Source organism: Olea europaea, chromosome 9, assembly GCF_002742605.1.
Source record: "Olea europaea var. sylvestris chromosome 9, O_europaea_v1, whole genome shotgun sequence".
Classification (NCBI taxonomy): domain Eukaryota; kingdom Viridiplantae; phylum Streptophyta; class Magnoliopsida; order Lamiales; family Oleaceae; genus Olea; species Olea europaea.
In genome coordinates, this window is record NC_036245.1 from 2725051 (window position 1) to 2731621 (window position 6571).

Genomic DNA, 6571 nt, shown 5'->3' on the forward strand with positions numbered 1-6571 from the left:
CGAGGGCAACCATGTATCTCTATGCAACCACATGGAATTACACATTGCGGTTGCATAGGGTTAATTCGGCAGATTTTTTTTTTATTTTCTCGCGAATCTTTTAGTTTCGTCAGGATTCTTTAATTGTGGCAAGTTTTATATTTTTAGACTTCTAAATCATGATTTTAGACTAATTTCCTAGTTTGGTATAAATAGGTTATTTTCTTCTTCGTCGTAACTTTAGGACTTTTGAGATTGAATTAATGGAGATTTTCTTTGGAGGCTTTATGCTTCAAAAATTATCAAACTTATCTGGATAATTTCTCGTGGCGTTCAACCAACCAAAGTGACATTCATAAATTGGGTAATCATGGGGTCAAGGTATTCTCATAATTGTCTTGGTTTCTGGTTCAATATTTTATTGAATTGAACTTTAAATTCTGGGTTTTAATTTCTTAATTGTGTGATCAAAAGGTCTACATGTCCTATTGACTGTGTGAGTTGTTTAATCCATTGTTTTTGAGTCAAAAACCATAAACCAATTTGTTTGGAACTTTCTTGGGTCCAATTTCGTTCTTCTGCGGGTTCCGTAGTATTCGTTGCTACGTGGGTTCGCATCAGAGCTTGGGCTCCAACAAATTAAGGTTATATCCTTTTTAATTTTGTTTGAGTTTTTGTGTTTAATTTTTAGCGTTCTTCATTGTTGAATTTTATAGTAAAAAAAAAATTATTGTTCACGAGTCAATTAAAATTTTTTTTTTACTGTCCATCGCTACCGTTCATTCCGTACAGTATAAAAAAAATATTTATCCCAAAATTTCCTAACAATTCATTTGAGTCCAATTCAAAATTTGTCTTGAGTCTCTTTAAGTTCAGAAAATCACACTTGGTTTGAATTCTGCAAGAATAACTCCTAGTTGAGTTTTGATTATTCTTGAAATGCTTTAGAGAAAGTTTGAGTGGTAAAAGGCTGAGTGATGAGAACATTAGAGGGAAAAAGCCAAAATTTGTGTGAATCTGAGTGAAATTTGTGAGACAGAAAATAAATTGAGGGTTAAAAATGTGCAAAAAGGTGATGAGGTGATTTGAAAAATTGCTTGAAAGCGTGGAAAATACAATAAATAAGATGGATATGTTGGATTCAAACTTGGCTAAGTTATATGGGGATCAATGTGTTGAGTTGTCCAATGTGAGGAAATAGGAGCCTAGGATAAAAATTGAGGAGGTGTTGGTGAACACTAAAGTTTCCCTCCCTATTTTTACTAACTCTATTTCGCGGGTTAACGAAGATTCGATTCCAAAATTAACCAGAGTGGAATTCCTTACAGCATAGGCATTGATTATCAATTAGTAAATGACACTAACCAACAACACCTGATCTTGGAAATTCCTTTATTGCCGTTGATTGAATTTGTGATCCCCGAAGAGGAAACGAAGTTGCCATGGAATGAATTTGTATGCAGTGGATTGAATTACAAAGTTGAACTGGAGGAAAATATATGTTCTTTGGAGTTGACATTGTTGCGATTGCCTAGGCTGAGTAATGCAAGGAAAGAGCACGAAGATTCATCGAGTAAAATCATTCTTGGAGGATTTCACGCTTGCAAAAGGAAGCCATTGAGATGGGTACACTTTGATATGCGTGACGGTGATTGGATTTACTTACGCAAGAGGAGGATAAGAATGCAAAAGTGGTCCAAGTTTCATCCTAGAGTTGGTGGACCTTTTCAGGTGCTTGCACTAATTGGAAACAAGGGCTACAATTTGGACGAACAAGGTTTGGATTCGAGGTCAAATCCTTTCGAAGAGAAAGTGGATGATGTGATCCAAGGGAGGTCGGAAATTTTCCATAACTTGGCACTTGTCAAGAAGAAATCAAGTGCAAGAGTCGAGCTTAATTGTATACCAATTGGAATTAATCGGAGCCTTCAAGACCACATAATTGCATGTTCAAGAAACAAAGTACAAAATGTTGAAGTCAATGAGCCAAGTATCAAGTTTAGTGTTGAGGTCGAGGGCAAAAGTCATGAGGCGCAAGCTAAATTCAAGGGTAGGAAGATTAGTCATGACAAGGCACCATGCCTTCGCACACTGTCCTAAACCATGCGACCGCAAGTAGGCGTGCAGGGATTTCTCAAGGGAGACCATGTAACTCTATGCGACCTCATGGAATTACAAGTTGTGGTCGCATAGGGTCAATTCGACAGATTTTCTTTTATTTTCTCGCGAATCTTTTAGTTTGGTTAGGATTCTTGAATTTTGGCAAGTTTTATATTTTAGGACTTCTAAATCACCAATTTAACCCAATTTCCTAGTTTAGTATAAATAGGTTATTTTCTTCTTCATTGTAACTTTAGGACTTTTGAGATTAAATTAATGGAGATTTTCTCCGGAGGCTTTGTGCTTCAAAAATTATCGAACTTATCGGGATGATTTCTCATGGCGTTCAACCGACCAAAGTGAGATTCATAAATTGGGTAAAATGAGGTCAAGGTATTCTCGTAATTGTCTTGGTTTCTAGTTCGATAGTTTATTAAATTGAACTTTTAATTCTGGGTTTTGATTTCTTAATTGTGATTAAAAGGTATACATGTCTATTGATTGTGTGGATTGTTTAATCCATTGTTTTTGAGTCAAAATCCATAAACCTATTCGTTTGGAACTTTCTTGGGTCTCATTTCATTGTTCTGCGGGTTCCGTAGTGTTCATTACTTCGTGGGTTTGCATGAGGTGGTATCAGAGCTTGGGCTTCAACAAATTAAGGTTATATCCTTTTAATTTTGTTTGAGTCTTTGTGTTTAATTTTTCGCTTTCTTCGTTGTTGAATTTTAGGTTGTTAACTCCTCGTACCACTGCCGCCGTTTCTAGGACTGATTGATGCCTTACCTGAACAAGTACCTACGTAGTGTATTGTCGGTCACACATTCAACATAGCATTCGGACTCATGTGCCTTCCAGAACCAGGGGTCTTCGAGCCTACTGCATACGATTAGCAAGCCTTGCGGTGGCAAAAGGATTAGTCGTCTCCATGCTCCAGTTCCCTGCGGTCCAAACTCAGTGCAACATTAGGTTAGGGAGCTGGACGATAATTTAAGGTTTGTTCTATTCATTCAATGCCTTCTTTCGAGGGAGGGTATGGGCTTCCTTTTGTATGCTCCCGTCTCGTCTAACGGTTCCCCTTAAAAAATCTTTTTTTTTTTACTATTCACGGGTCAATTAAAAAAAAAATTATTGTCCATCGCCACTGCTCATTCCGTATTATATAAAAAAATTTATTTATCCCAAAAATTTATTTGAGGTCAGAAAATCTCACTTGGTTTGAATTCTGCGAGAATAACTTCTGGTTGAGTTTTGATTGTTCTTGAAGCGCTTTGGAGAAAGTTTGAGCGGTAAAAGGCTAAGTGGTGAGCACATTAGAGGGGAAAAGCCAACATTTGTGTGATTCCTAGTGAAATTTGTGAGACATAAAATAAATTGAGGGTTAAAAATGTCCAAAAAGATGATGAGGCGATTTGGGAAATTGCTTGAGAGAGTGGAAAATACATTAAATAGGATGGATAAGTTGGATTCAAACTTGGCTAAGTTACATAGGGATCACTGTGTAAAAATGTGTCATGCTTATGGATATGGTTGTGGCATTGATGAGGTACGAGGATTGAGGAATAAATGTGATAGGTTCAAAAGAAGGCATATGAGAGATCGGCATGATTGGGAGTTTGGAGAAATGCCTAGGAGATGTTATGGAGATGAGTATCCAAGGAAAAAGAAAACGACTTTCGCAAAGTGTGAGGGTAGTACATCAAGCAAGAGTGTTGGGTTGGATTATAAATAGGAATTGACGAAGATTCGTGACTTGATAAATTCTCAAAATAATCGTTCGAAGGTGCAAGAGAGAAAGTGAAAAATGTGAGGTGGTTGTTTGTGAGAAAAAAGAAGATGCACCACAAGAAAGTGAAAAGAAATTAGAAAGTGAAAGTCGAAGTGGTTCAAATAGAAGTGGAGTCACCGGACGAAAATGAAGTAGAGACTTTGGAGATCGAAAAGGAGTTGGGAGTGAAAAAAAAAAAAGAGCACGGAGATTCATCCAGTAAAATTATTCTTAGAGTATTTCACACTTGTAAAAGGAAGCCATTGAGACCGGTACACTTTGACATGTGTGACGGTGATTGGATTTACTTACACGAGAGGAGGATAAGAACGCAAAAGCGGTCTAAGTTTCATCCTAGAGGCGGTGTACCATTTCAGGTGCTCGCACTAATTGGAAACAAGGGCTACAATTTAGACGAACAAGGATTGGATTCGAGGTCGAATCCTTTCGAAGAGATAGGGGATAATGTTATCTAAAGGGGTTAGAAATTTTCCATAACTTGGCACTTGTTGAAAAGAAATCAAGTGCAAGAGTTAAGCTTAATTGGACGCCAATTGGAGTTAATTCGAGCTTTCAAGACCACATAATTGCATGTTCAAGAAACGGAGTACAAAATGTTGAAGTCAATGAGCCAGGTATTAAGGTTAATGTTGAGGTTAAAGGCCAAAGTCATGAGGAGCAAGCTGAATTCAAGGGTTAGCAGATTAGTCACGACAGGGCACTATGCGGTCGCAGTGTTCCAAACCATGTGACCGCGAGCAGGCGTGTAGGGATTTCTCGAGGGTGACCATGTAACTCTATGCAACCATATGGAATTACATGTTGCAGTCGCATAGGGTTAACTCAACATTTTTTCTTTATTTTCTCGCGAATCTTTTAGTTTGGTTAGGATTCTTTAATTTTGGAAAGTTTTACATTTTAGGACTTCCAAATCACCAATTTAACCTAATTTCCTCGTTTAGAATAAATAGGTTATTTTCTTCTTCATTTAACTTTAGGACTTTTGAGATTAAATTAATGGAGATTTTCTGTAGAGGCTTTGTGTTTCAAAAATTATCGAACTTATCGGGATGATTTCTCGTGGCGTTCAACCAACCAAAGTGAGATTCATAAATTGGGTAGCCATGGGGTAAAGGTATTCTCATAATTGTCTATGTTTCTGGTTCGATAGTTTATTGAATTGAACTTTAAATTCTGGGTTTTGATTTTTTAATTGTGTAATTAAAAGGTCTACATGTCCTATTCAGTGTGTGGGTTGTTTAATCCATTGTTTTTGAGTTAAAATCCATAAACCTATTTGTTTGGAACTTTCCTGGGTCCGATTTCATTCTTCTACGGGTTTCGTAGTTTTCGTTACTACGTGGGTTCGCATCCAAAGTTCTGGAAAATTTCCTCAAATTAGCCCTCCAACAACCTTTCAATATTTCTTAAAAGTAGCCTGTGATCCAATCTTTGATATGGAAACATCATGGATCAATAGATATTCATCTCTTGATGAATGTCTCCAAAGTCTTTTTCCAAAATTTTTTCGTTTCATGACTTCAAACATCAAATAGACCCGAGAATATTATGAAGCTATCCTCTGAAAAATAGGATCAGCTATAATATCTCATACTCCAAATAAACAAAATCCAAACAAAATTGATTTTTCAAAAATCAGTATTTTGAGGGTATTGTCTTTTGAAGACTGGGGACAAAACCCTTGGGATGAGAAAAGAATGCACCTGGATACATGTGAAAATTTATTTTCTCATTTCAATTATCTTGACTACAAGGATACGTGGTATAATGTTTTTTTACGTTAGACCAATTACTCATTCTTGGTTTATTTTATTTCATCAAAATTGTAAACTAAACTTTTCAAAATGGTTTCAAACATGGTTTGAATGTTTTGGCATTGAAGAGAAAATTTTACTCAGTCTTACTCTTGTCGGATTCGAACACTTCAAAAATGAGGCAAAAACCTTGTTGAAATCTCAAGAAAATCTTTTATTTCAATTTGTATTCAATATGAGAGTCTCATGGATTCTCTGTTGGGACTTCTTCGTTCTTCAAGATTCAAACTCTAAATATTTTACTCAAAAAATTATCAAGAGATTCAAGATTAAATGGTGGTCAAAATTCAAAAAAACAAATTGCTGTCCAAAAGTAGTTCAATCATGGATAAAAGAACAAATAAATTGTAGTGTTCCAAAAATTTCTAAGAAAGTTCTTGACAAAAATGCAGACTTTCTTGTAGAAAAATAAAATTTACTGGAAATGTTCAATCAGTGCAAAACTCCTGAAGAATTGGCAATTATTTCAAAGAAAATTGCTTCTTTAGCTAAGACTACATCAAAAAGATCAAAATCCGATCAAGATGAATCTTCTCAAACTAGATCAATATCAGATCATGCGATGGATCTTATGATATTGATGAATTCATTTTTCAAGAAACTCAGAAAAAATGACTACATTGACCCATATGTTTGGATGAATTACAAAAATATCGGGCCCTAAAGTCAATAGAAATATTGTTCAACATGTGCCTTCCAGCTAACAAATTATTTCTTCCAGCCTTGTAGACACTCAAAAGTAAATAACTTTACTAAAGTTAAGATTCTTTTCAAAAAGAAAAGAAAAGTCAAAAGTGGCAAACGAAGTGGAAGACAAAAGCTGGAAAAAGATTATTATCCACTTTCAGTGATTGACAAGATTCCTTCTCCAAATTTGAAATTTTTTTGA